This window comes from Pseudophryne corroboree, chromosome 1 (genome assembly GCF_028390025.1).
Source record: "Pseudophryne corroboree isolate aPseCor3 chromosome 1, aPseCor3.hap2, whole genome shotgun sequence".
Classification (NCBI taxonomy): Eukaryota; Metazoa; Chordata; class Amphibia; order Anura; family Myobatrachidae; genus Pseudophryne; species Pseudophryne corroboree.
In genome coordinates this window covers 889801480-889814892 of record NC_086444.1, presented here as the reverse complement: position 1 = coordinate 889814892, position 13413 = coordinate 889801480, and the positions used below count along the sequence as shown (strand labels likewise).

Below are 13413 nucleotides of genomic sequence, written 5' to 3'. Positions count from 1 at the left end.
GATGACCCTGATAGAGAGGCATCCGCCGAGAGTCAGTTACGCGCTCTCAGACAAGGTAGAAATCCTGCAGAGGTTTATTGTACAGAGTTTCGCCGTTGGTCGAACGACTGTGGCTGGAATGACCCAGCCCTGCGCAGTCAGTTTCGCCTCGGCTTATCTGAGTCTATAAAAGACAGTCTCCTTCAGTATCCCGCTCCTGAGACTCTCGATAAACTCATGGAGCTTTCTATTAAGATTGATCGTCGTCTCAGAGAGCGGAGGGCTGAAAAAGGAGCACCTGTCAGATCTACTCCGTGTGTATTTTCCATTCCTGAGGACATAGGAATGTCCTCAGGACCCATGCAGATGGGTCTCTCCAGGCTGTCTCCAGAAGAAAGAGCCAGAAGGCAAAACTCTGGTCTTTGTTTGTACTGTGGGGGTAAGGGACATTTTGCCCGTAATTGTCCGAACAAGTCGGGAAACGCCTCGACCAAGTGAATTGTGAGGGGGTTCACTTTGGTCTGCAGCTTATCTCCTTGAATAACTCCCTGTTAGTCCCAGCTAAAGTTTCCTTTGGCGGCCTCAGTTCTTCGGTGTCGGCTTTTGTTGACAGTGGAGCTGCAGGGAACTTTATGGACTTAACGTGGGCCAAGGCCTTAGGTATTCCTCAGTTAAACTTGGGTAGGTGTGTCACCATGCATGGTTTAGACGGGAGTCCCTTGTCCAATGGGGTTATTTCCCTCTGTACACCCCCTGTACTACTTACGGTAGGAGCTCTTCATTCCGAAAAGATTGAGTTTTTCCTTACCCATTGCCCAGCAGTTCCAGTGGTTCTGGGTCACCCTTGGCTGGCCTTTCATAATCCAATCATTGATTGGCAGTCGGGGGAGATCTCACAATGGGGTACCATCTGTAATAAGGAATGTATTACGTTTCCCGTCAGAATAGCTGCTGCCATTCCCGAACCCATTCCCGTGGAATACCAGGACTTTGTTGATGTATTTTCCAAGGGCAATGCGGACATTCTGCCTCCCCATCGGCCTTATGATTGTGCTATTGAGCTAATTCCTGGTGCCACATTGCCAAAGGGAAGGTTATATGCATTGTCCGGACCAGAAACTGCGGCCATGAATGAGTATGTTAAGGAGAGCCTAGGGAAAGGATTTATTAGGCCATCTAAATCCCCTTTAAGTGCAGGCTTCTTCTTTGTGGAGAAGAAAGATGGATCACTCAGACCTTGCATCGACTTTAGAGCCCTGAATAAGATCTCAGTTAAAAATACTTACCCTCTGCCGCTGATTTCTGTCCTCTTTGATCAGCTGCGTTCGGCTGTGATTTTTTCTAAGATTGACCTGAGGGGAGCGTATAACCTCATCCGAATCAAGTCGGGAGATGAGTGGAAAACGGCGTTCAGTACTCAGTCGGGTCACTACGAGTATCTGGTGATGCCGTTCGGCTTGTCTAACGCTCCGGCAGTTTTCCAGGATCTCATTAACGATGTGCTCCGTGATTTTCTTGGAAGATTCGTGGTCGTTTACTTAGACGATATCCTGATCTATTCTGACTCTAGTGAACAACATGTTACCCAGGTGCGTCAGGTTCTTCAAAGATTACGTGAAAATCACCTATATGCCAAGCGGGAGAAGTGTGAGTTTCATGTCACGGAGGTATCCTTTTTAGGGTACATTATTTCCCCTCGGGGATTCTGTATGGAACCAAAGAAGCTCCAAGCCATCCTTAGTTGGGCGCAACCCACCAACTTAAAAGCAATTCAGCGCTTTTTAGGGTTTGCGAATTATTATAGAAGATTTATTCATTCTTTTTCCGACCTGGTTGCTCCCATTGTGGCACTGACTAAGAAGGGAGCGGATCCTACCAACTGGTCACGTGAAGCTGAGTTATCCTTTCAGGCCTTGAAACAAGCTTTCGTCTCAGCCCCAGTCCTCAGACATCCCAACCCAGAATTGCCCTTCATTGTTGAGGTTGATGCCTCGGAGGTTGGAGTGGGGGCTATCCTATCCCAGAAGGATCCGGACTCTCTAGAATTACATCCTTGTGCCTTTATGTCCAGGAAATTCTCATCCGCTGAATCCAACTACGATGTTGGTAACCGGGAGTTACTGGCTATTAAATGGGCTTTCGAGGAGTGGAGGCATTGGCTTGAGGGAGCAACACATACCATTTCAGTATTGACTGACCACAAAAATCTTCAGTACATCGAATCAGCTAAGCGGCTGAATGCCCGGCAGGCTCGTTGGGCTTTATTTTTTACTCGTTTCAAGTTTATTATCACCTTCAGGCCAGGTTCCAAGAATACCAAGGCGGATGCCCTGTCACGCAGTTTTCTTCCAGTTCATAATAACAGTCCTGTTACTCCCATACTTCCGTCTTCAGCCATTTGGGCAGGCCTCACACAAGATTTATTTACCCAGTTAAAGCAACTTCAACATCAAGCTCCTGGGAATACTCCTGCTGGTCGTCTTTATGTCCCTGAGTTTTTGAGAGCTACTGTTTTGACTGAGTTTCACGATAGCAAAGTTGCCGGGCATCCGGGGATCTCTAAGACTTTGGAATTAGTCTCCCGCTCAGTATGGTGGCCTGGTCTTTCTAAAGACATTAAGGAGTTTGTTTTTTCTTGTCAGGTCTGTGCACAGCATAAAGTTCCCCGTTCCTTGCCTATCGGGCAACTTATGCCCTTAAATGTTCCTCTCAGGCCATGGTCTCATATTTCCATGGATTTTGTGGTAGACCTCCCTCTGTCAGCCGGATTCCGAGTCATATGGGTGGTAGTGGACCGTTTTAGCAAGATGGCCCATTTCATTGCTCTTCCCCGACTGCCATCTGCCCAGGGATTGGCAGTTTTGTTTCTCCGCCATGTTTTCAGACTTCATGGGTTACCCACTGATATTGTTTGTGATCGGGGTCCACAATTCATTGCACAATTTTGGAAGTCTTTTTGTGCCTCATTAAAGATGAAATTGTCTTTAACGTCCGGCTACCATCCCCAATCCAACGGGCAGACCGAGCGAGTTAATCAATCATTAAAACAGTATTTGCGTTTGTACTCAGCCAAACTCCAGAATGATTGGTCCGAGTTTCTTCCTTTGGCGGAGTTTGCGTACAACAATTCTTGTCTTTCCTCCACTAATGTGTCTCCATTCTTTTCAGTTTTTGGTTTTCACCCCAGAGCTAATTCTTTTTTTCAACATTCCTCTGTCTCCTCGCTAACCTTAACCTCTCATCTCAGACTCATTTGGAGAAAAGTGCACCTTGCTCTCAGAAAAGCGGCATTTCGAGAGAAAAAAATTTCTGACAGGCTCCGGCGGCCTTGCACTTTTAAGGTGGGAGATAGGGTATGGTTGTCGACTCGTAACATTAAACTTCGACAAACCTCAGCTAGATTGGGCCCCAAATTTATTGGACCATTTCATATTATTAAAAAAATCAATCCAGTTGCTTTCCGGTTACGTTTACCAAGAGCTCTCCGGATCGGAAATACGTTCCATTGCTCCCTGTTGAAACCATACGTTTCATCCAGTAGATTTCCTCGGAAGATCTCTCAGGGGAAATCACCAGTAGATGTACAGGGTCATCAGGAGTTCTTGGTAGAGAAGGTTCTCGATTCCAAATTGTCCCGGGGTCGGCTTTATTTTCTGGTGCACTGGAGAGGCTATGGTCCAGAAGAAAGGTCTTGGGTCCTGGATAAGGATCTCCATGCCCCGAGGCTCAAGAGGGCATTTTTTCGGGAATTTCCTCGGAAACCTGGCTTTAGGGGTTCCTTGACCCCTCCTCAAGGGGGGGGTACTGTTAGGCGCCGGGGTCCGCTCGTCGCTGCGGCCCGGCGCCTAGCAACCAGGGACGCCGTGCGCGTACAGCCGCCGGCTCCCTGGCAACGCTAGACGCCGGGCGCACGGAGCCGCACGGACCCTAGCAACGGGGACGCCACTTACGGACTGCGTTCCCCGTTGCTGGGTTCAATTTAAATAATGAGATGTCTGTTTTCCTGGCCATGCAGCTTGGCAGCTGTATGGCATTTAATCCAATCAGCCTCCAAACAGCTGATTGGAGGACTCCCTGTTAAATACACTTCCTGGGCTTCTCACAGACGCCGGTAATAGCTTCCTGAATGCTGAATCTGTTTGCTGAAAGTGTTTCCAGTCCTGCTGTATCCGGTCGTTCCTGTTCTCAGTTGTCCTGTACTCGGAAGTCGTCATCTGTTCCTGGAGTCCTGACTGAGCACCTTTGAACATCCAGTGGTGTTCGTGAGTCACGGCGTAGCCGTGTGTTGCGGCTTGGGCCGCTTAATTATTTACCATTTATTATTTGTGTTCCGGAGCTTTTGCGGAGGATTCCGCTCCCACAGATCCACTCTGGTATCCAGCGGTGCTGGGTAGGAGTACGGACTAGTGGATTTTGGTTGTCCTTTTCCCTGGCGGGTTACCGCACATACCTCAGGTTTAGTCAGTTAGCTTGTAGCCCCTGGCCTGGTTGTTTAGTCAGAGGGCACCTTGTTATCACCCTGTCTCGGATTTCCCTTTGTCTCCCATTAAGACCTGAGGGGGCATCGGAGTTGGGCAGACATAATCCGCCCTTCAAACGCGGCTGCCATGGGCTCAAGCAACCATAGTCTCGCAGGGGATTTCTGACCACACGGGCGAGACAACGGAGTTAGGGCGCCAGGGGCTACTTTCTATTCCCGCTCCCTTCCCCAGCATTCCGTTCCAGTGCTCCGGTCCTTGCAATAGGACCACCTCAGACCAGAGTGCTGGAATCATAACATATATATATTAAACTGGTGGTGATTGATTATTAAACTGGTGGTCACTTCAGGTCACGTTGCAACTTGCAACTAGTACTCCGAGGCCTAAGCAGACAATCACAAAATATATTATTATACTGGTGGTCAGTGTGGTCACAACAATGGCAGTGTGGCACTGACTCTGGCAGCAAAAGTGTGCACTGTACGTTATATGTACTCCTGAGTCCTGCTCTCAGACTCTAACTGCTCCCCACTGTCAGTGTCTCCCCCACAAGTCAGATAATACACTTACAGTCACACTATCTATTATCTAATCTAGTATAAAATATCACTTCAGCAGCAAGTAGTATAGTAGTATACAGTATAGTAGTACTCCTCCTAATAATGCTCCCCAAAATACTGTGTCTCTCTCTTCTCTAAACGGAGAGGACGCCAGCCACGTCCTCTCCCTATGACTCTCAATGCACGTGTGAAAATGGCGGCTCCTTATATAGAATCCGAGTCTCGCGATAGAATCCGAGCCTCGCGAGAATCCGACAGCGTGATGATGACGTTCGGGCGCGCTCGGGTTAGCCGAGCAAGGCGGGAAGATCCGAGCCTGCTCGGATCCGTGTAAAAAACCTGAAGTTCGGGTGGGTTCGGATTCAGAGGAACCGAACCCGCTCATCTCTAGTTAGAATGTACATTTGTCCTATTAACATCTATGTTTCGCTTCCTTGTTACATCTGAAAGGACTTTGTTGTATTCATTTGATAAGATCTCAGACATTGGGGGTCATTCTGAGTTGTTCGCTCGTTATTTTTTTCTCGCAACGGAGCGATTAGTCGCTAATGCGCATGCGCAATGTCCGCAGTGCGACTGCGCCAAGTAAATTTGCTATGCAGTTAGGTATTTTACTCACGGCATTACAAGGTTTTTTCTTCGTTCTGGTGATCGTAATGTGATTGACAGGAAGTGGGTGTTTCTGGGCGGAAACTGGCCGTTTTATGGGAGTGTGTGTAAAAACGCTACCGTTTCTGGGAAAAACACGGGAGTGGCTGGAGAAACGGAGAAGTGTCTGGGCGAACGCTGGGTGTGTTTGTGACGTCAAACCAGGAACGACAAGCACTGAACTGATCGCACTGGCAGAGTAAGTCTCGAGCTACTCAGAAACTGCACAGAGAAGTCTTTTCGCAATATTGTGAATCTTTCGTTCGCAATTTTGATAAGCTAAGATTCACTCCCAGTAGGCGGCGGCTTAGCGTGTGCAAAGCTGCTAAAAGCAGCTTGCGAGCGAACAACTCGGAATGACCCCCATTGTGCTCTGGCTGCTGTGTGTTGCATAATCTGTGCCTTAATTAACCTACCCTGCCAGATTATGCAATGCCCAGTCAGCAGGCAGGGCTACTGGTTTCATCTTGTGACACTGTTATACAGAATGTGGGAGGCAGATTAGGGCTTCAGTGAATGCCATCTATTTCACTGTAAGTATATTACACAACATTACTATCTTTACCTTTACTAAAAATGTCTTTTAAATTCTTACAAATTACTAAGCATCCTGCACAATACACCCATTCCAGTAAATGTTCAATTATGTGTGTCTTGCCTTCCCGCTAAATTAATGTTTGACCTCACCTGTGGTGAACTACTTATCCAAGGTGTTTCTACACAGGTGACATCCTGAAGTCCAGCTGTAAAGAATTTAATCCCTCCTGTAATGTGCCTGTTGGTAGTTCTGAAAGAGTGCCATACATCTGATTCATAGAAAGTACTGCAGTAAACAAAACATTTCTTAAGTAAGGACAGTTTTCCCTTTAAATATTCTGCATTACTTGCCCATGTCAGTTCAAAAGGACCAGACACATCAGCATACAATGTTTTTGCTATGAAACAACTGAAAACACACTATTAGGGTGCCTCTGTTTGTGCTGCATATAATTTGCATGGCCATTTGAGCAAACATTGGGGGTAATTCAGACCTGATCGCTGGGCTGCGTTTTTGTACAGCAGGTGATCAGGTCTAAACTGCGCATGCATATGCACCGCAATGCGCAGGTGCGTCGCATGGGTACAAAGCAGATCGCCGCTCAGCAATGGGTTTGTGCGAAGGATCCATGGGCGTTCGCAAGGAGATTGTCAGGAAGAAGGCATTTGTGGGTGGCAACTGACCGTTTTCTGGGAGTGTTTTGAAAAATGCGTTTGCAGGGAGGCTTCCTGACGTCAATTCCGATCCGAGATAGGCTGAAGTGATCGCATCGGCTGAGTGAGTCCAGGGCTGCGCAGAGACTGCGCAAGATCTGTTAGTACAGCTCTGCTACACATGCGTTTGTGCACTCTCACAGCTAAATTACATTCCCCCTGTAGGTGGCGACTATCTGTTCGCAGCAGTGCGAAAATTGCCTGCTAGCGATCATGTCTGAATTAGGCCCATTACCAGTGGTGCAGAGAGAGGGGGGGAGAGGGTACAAATTTCCTAGGCCCAGGTCTGAAGGAGGGGCCCAGGCCCACCCATCCTTTGATTAGGCCATGCCCCATGAAAAGTACCTGGACCCAACTTAGCTGGGAGGCATGCCATGTTCCTGTGAGTGGGTGCTTCTCATGTGCTAGGCACGCCCCAAAGAGGTGTGGCAATACCCCCCCTCCCCCCCGCATGCTGTGGTCACACCCCCTCCAGGGAGGGTGGGGACCCCAGAAAGTTTTTGTACCAGGGCCCAGGATTTCTCTTGACAGCCCTGCCCATTACACATCACTTTGAGGTGAAGTATGTGACTGTATTTGGCCCATACAAGCTGTCATTAATGTCAGGTTTCCCTTCTTTTAAGGAGCGTTATGTTTTAAAATAATTAATTGCATAAGAACAGGTATTACAGTGTAATATAAAAGCAATGATTAAAAAAAAAAACAGATTAACATATTTTATTCTGTCAACACCATCATATAATGTTGTTACTGGCTCTTTGATAAAGTGGTGTATCAAAAAATTACAAATGCCTGAAAAAGGCCACAAGCAGAACTTTCAATAACTGGTATTTTTTTTCTCAGCATATCCTATCTCCCAACATAGTAGTATCCTGCTCAAACAAGTCACAGGATGCTCCTGCCCCTATGGCCCCTCCTGGCTCAGTACTGCTTCAAGTCCATGCTGCGACGCCTTAGTTCCTACAACAATGTCCTGGTCAACAATTTGCGCCATCTGCACTGGAGCTGGTACCGGAGCCTTCATCAATGACTGGAATGCCAACTAACAAGCAGGTACAAAGTCCACTTACTTGGAAATACCCTTCCTAGTCACATCTGTAAGGGATGTCACTACAGAGCTAAAGTCAGTGACAAATTGTCCATAGGGCCTTACAGTTTCTAAGGTAAGTACCTGTCTTAGGGATGTGGGGTGGGTACAGCCTCTGGTCACCTATGCAGGTTTGGGCCTATCCTTGTCTGCTTCCACATTGTACCCCCTACCCTTCATACAGTATATATGTACAGTAAATCATTTTGATTCAAATCTACTTGACACTTTACATCTGGCACTGTGGGGGCATATGTGTATCTGGCACTGTGGGGGCATATTTGTATCTGGCACTGTAGAGGCATTTGGATATCTGGCACTGTGGGGGCATATGGGTATCTGGCACTGGGGGGGCATATGGGTATCTGTATCTGGCACTGTAGGGCATATGTTTATCTGGCACTGCTGGGGGCATATGTATATCTGGTACTGTGGGGGCATATGTGTATCTGGCACTACTGGGGGCATATGTGTATCCAGCACTACACTACTGGGGGCACATGTGTATCTGGCACTTTTGGGGGCATATGTGTATCTTGCACTATTGGGGGCATATGTGTATCTGGCACTTTACTGGAGTCATGTGTAATGAGCACTACTGTGGGCGTTATGTGTAAGGCTGCTGTGTGTGTAGAGGGGTGTGTGAATGTGTATATACAGTATATATATATATATATATATATATATAGTTTGATATCATAATCTAAAGTTGTGAGGCCACGTCCACTTTCCCAGGACCATAAAGGGTGGTTGCGCTTCAAAATTTCTCGTTCATGGTGCTAGTAGGCCTGGAGCCGGCCCTGTACATATTCACGTTGTGGAAAAATGGTAGGTAATAGAATTTGTTTTAGTATTTTTACGGAAATCAGCACTCAAACGACTATGGAAAAGTGTGAAAATTCCTCAGATTTTTTTTTCCATCACAGACTTGTGTTATCTGATATAGCTGTATAATAACTAAGTAGCCTGAGCCAGATTAATTGAATGATGACTGAATGAAGCAATATATCCGAAAGTGAGGTTACACTTCTGTGCAATCTCTCTAACACTTCTGTAAAGCCCCGTTCACACGGGGAGAGATGTGTGCTAAGCGATCTGTCACAGACCGCTCCGCACACATCTCTTCCCCGCTCAGCACACAGGGCGATGTTTGCTGAACAAGGAGGGGGACGGGGTGATGCTCATTTCACCTAGCGGTGAAATAAGCGACCTGCTAGATTGTGCCTACATGCAGGCCAATCTAGCAGCGGCGATAGCGTCGTGCGGGGCCCGCATCACTATCACTTTGGGGCATACGCCCGAGAGATCCATGCTTAACTTCTAAGCAATCTAGTCAGATTGCTTAGAATTTAAGCACGGATCTCTCCATGTGTACCTCCCTTTAGGGAGATTGTGAATCAGATCAAACTGATTTTTAAAATGATAAAACAGTGAGAAAAAAATATTTACTTATTGATTGTTTTGGAACACGCACACCTGAGGTAATGCAGTGGATCACTGCCATATTTCTATAATAATTTTCATAAAGTCTGTCCCATCTCCGGAATGAGCGTGCGGTTGGAGCAGGGGCACGCACCCCAATTGCTCTCACTGTGAGGGAGACAGGACAGGACCTAGCACCACATTACCTGGCCAGCTCCTAGCGGTAAGTATGGGAGCAGGGCCGGACCGGGTCACAGGGGAACAGGGGGACCCCCCCGGTGGGCCTCACTGCCGGTGGGCCCTTCTCCTTTTGGAATCAGGTTCCAAATTCTATCCAAGTGCACTTGAATTATGCATTATACATATGTTACATTATACTTTATAAGAATATGGTTTATTATATGTTTACCAAGGGGCACAGAACATGTACTCTGTAATGGTTAGCCAAACCTCTGTGGTGAACACCCATAAGCATGGGCTCCTACAACAGCATTCCCCGGGTGGACCCTACATGCCCCAGTCCAACACTGCATGGGGGAAGTGGTGGTACGGAACATAGCAGAGTAGGAAAGGACAGAGTGGAGCGCGGGATTGGGATGGAGCTGGGGTGTGAGCAAAAGTTAGAGTGGATGCCAGACCAGTGGAAAGAGAGGGGGAGCTGGACTGAGGAGACTAGTACGTTATACTTTGCTGGTATATATATATATATATATAGAGAGAGAGAGAGGGGGGGGGAGCACTCCACAAGTAAATTAGATGGAAAAATGTTTTGTTTTGTTTTTCAGTAACAGCATAATAGACTATTCATACCACAAAATCTGGCTAATTACAGCATAAAATGGTACAATTATCAATAACATGGTCTAGCAATTCATCTTTTCTTATAAGAATATGAAGAATAATGTCAAAAAGTTATGTATACAACAGTCAGTCAGAATAGCATTTAAAGAGCTTATAGGAGGCTCCTCATTTGTTATAAAGCGGAAGATAGGGGAGCAGGGGTAATTATCTTATCTTTTTCACATTACATGCTGGAGGCACTGAGTGGCCCATTTATCATTGCATAGTTGTGGCTATTTTCCAGAACACACCCGTTTTCGGGGGTTAGACACAAATATTAGGTATCACTTGAATGTATACATGCTGCGATCCCTCCGTTTCCGCCAGCAGCCGCATCCCCTATAGGTTTCTATGGGAGATGTGATGCTTTGCATTCCGGATATTGGGGGTCATTCCGAGTTGATCGTAGCTGTGCTATATTTAGCACAGCTACAATCAGGCACTCAGACATGCGAGGGGACGCCCAGCACAGGGCTAGTCCGCCCCGCATGACAGTGCGGCCCCTTCCCCCCGGCAGAAGTGCAAAAGCATTGCACAGCGGCAATGCTTTTGCATTTGAGGAGTAACTCCCGGCCAGCGCAGCTCCTGCAGCTGACCGGGAGAACCTCTTCGCTGCCCTTGGTCGCAGCGGCTGCGTGTGATGTCACGCAGCCGCTGCGGCCCGTCCCCCGCGCGGTCCCGCCACACAATGAGCTCACTTATCCTCACAACATCAATGAATAAATGATGGGGGTTTAGTTAGTGAATTGGCCAATGCACGGAAGCCTGCATACCGCTCGCCAAGGTACCCCACCTTCATGCAGGTCCTACACTATCACAAAATCATAAAAATTAAAACCTGGCAACTGTATCACATAATATAACTGCAAATATGCCCACATTGATGTTGTGAGGATAAGTGAGCTCATTTTGGTGAGTGCTGAACTTTTTGTTTCTATATTTTTGAGTAGGTGGCCATGGGCTACATGCACCCCACCCTATTAGTGGCGAGTGCGGATACTGCACCCCGCTTCTGGGGTGGCGAGTGCTGTGGTTTTCTATTTGCTGGTATATTTCAGGGTTAATCCTTGGTTAACTCATTAACTGTGGCCACAAACTTTGTTCATGCACCCCAATTATCTTAAACCTGTGTCAGCTGCCCTTTAGTAATTTATCAGCCAGTGTCAGGTGACTAGTGTACCTTTTAAAAGCCATGCAGTTCATGACAGGTACACCTTACACCAAGTGGGCATATTTGCAGTTATATTATGTGATACAGTTGCCAGGTTTTAATTTTTATGATTTTGTGATAGAGTAGGACCTGCATGAAGGTGGGGTACCTTGGCGAGCGGTATGCAGGCTTCCGTGCATTGGCCAATTCACTAACTAAACCCCCATCATTTATTCATTGATGTTGTGAGGATAAGTGAGCTCATTTTGGTGAGTGCTGAACTTTTTGTTTCTATATTTTTGAGTAGGTGGCCATGGGCTACATGCACCCCACCCTATTAGTGGCGAGTGCGGATACTGCACCCCGCTTCTGGGGTGGCGAGTGCTGTGGTTTTCTATTTGCTGGTATATTTCAGGGTTAATCCTTGGTTAACTCATTAACTGTGGCCACAAACTTTGTTCATGCACCCCAATTATCTTAAACCTGTGTCAGCTGCCCTTTAGTAATTTATCAGCCAGTGTCAGGTGACTAGTGTACCTTTTAAAAGCCATGCAGTTCATGACAGGTACACCTTACACCAAGTGGGCATATTTGCAGTTATATTATGTGATACAGTTGCCAGGTTTTAATTTGTAAGATTTTGTGATAGTGTAGGACCTGCATGAAGGTGGGGTACCTTGGCGAGTGGTATGCAGGCTTCCGTGCATTGGCCAATTCACTAACTAAACCCCCATCATTTATTCATTTATTCATTGATGTGAGGATAAGTGAGCTCATTTTGGTGAGTGCTGAACTTTTTGTTACTATATTTTTGAGTAGGTGGCCATGGGCTACATGCACCCCACCCTATGAGTGGCGAGTGCGGATACTGCACCCCGCTTCTGGGGTGGCGAGTGCTGTGGTTTTCTATTTGCTGGTATATATATATATATATATATATATATATATATATGTATATATAATTTATTAGGGGGCCCAGACCATGCACTAATGGTTAGCCAAGCATCTAAGAATGGTCCCCTATCACTGCATTTCCCAGGTGGGCGCTTCACGCCCAGTCTGACACTGCATGCAATCTATGATAAATGGGCCCCTCAGTGATGTGTGCTATTATATTCTCGATTGTATAATTCAGCAAACCTCTTTCAGCAAGCTTGTACAGCTATTAGATTCTGCACCTCAAGATTGTTGGCAGAGTATTGCGGTGTCTGATGTAGTTACGTATGGCCACACACTTGAAGAGTTAACAGCATGCAGGTTTATTTAGATACACACAAGTGACTTAGATATCTTGTGATGGTAGGCAATTGGCCCCTTATAGAAGACAGTGTAACATTATATTAGCGGTAATTATCAGTATGGTATGTGTGGTTGCGGTATGACAACAGGGTATGGCTCCGATGGTAAATGATGGAGAACTGACTCCCGCAGTCTGACTCCCGCTGTGAGAAGAATGCACCGCCCAGCTCTCTCTTAAGCTCAAGCAGCTCGGTACATACAGCACATGTGGAACACCCTCTCCACGCTGGACCAGACTGGTAAATGGAGCTCCGTGTCAGGCTCCGCCTCCCTAAGACACTGGCACTAGAGGTATGAACACTGGGGGCTGCGTGCATGAGACCATGTACACAAAGAGACAAATAGAGTGCATACCATTATCCAACACTCCCCCTCGCTCAAAACTGTCTTTGGTCACATATAAAAAAACATGACATTTTTTTTATCAAAAACACTTTTTCAATAAAGTCATACAGTACCTGTATCTGAAAACATGGTTATGAAGTAAAATCAGTAAGAATAAATCAACATTAAACATATTTCAGTTCACATTCCTTCAAGAATGTGATGATAGTCCTTTTGTCAACATGTCGGCAACATTTACTTCACTTGCAACATATTCCACACTAATGGACTTATTTTCCACTAATTCGCGGAAGAAGTGATGTCTTATAGCAATGTACTTATCCATGATGCTTTGTGCTACAAGAAACATCT

General features: G+C 46.5%; 1 long non-coding RNA gene across 1 annotated transcript in view; it reads left to right on the top strand.

Moving 5' to 3' along the window:
- Positions 1-7966, top strand: part of LOC134960505 (uncharacterized) — an 83227-nt gene extending 75261 nt beyond the window's left edge. Inside the window, exon 3 of the long non-coding RNA XR_010187779.1 lies at positions 7763-7966. This is a non-coding gene — a long non-coding RNA (uncharacterized LOC134960505). The remainder of the gene's footprint in view (positions 1-7762) is intronic.
- Positions 7967-13413: the final 5447 nt, after the last annotated feature.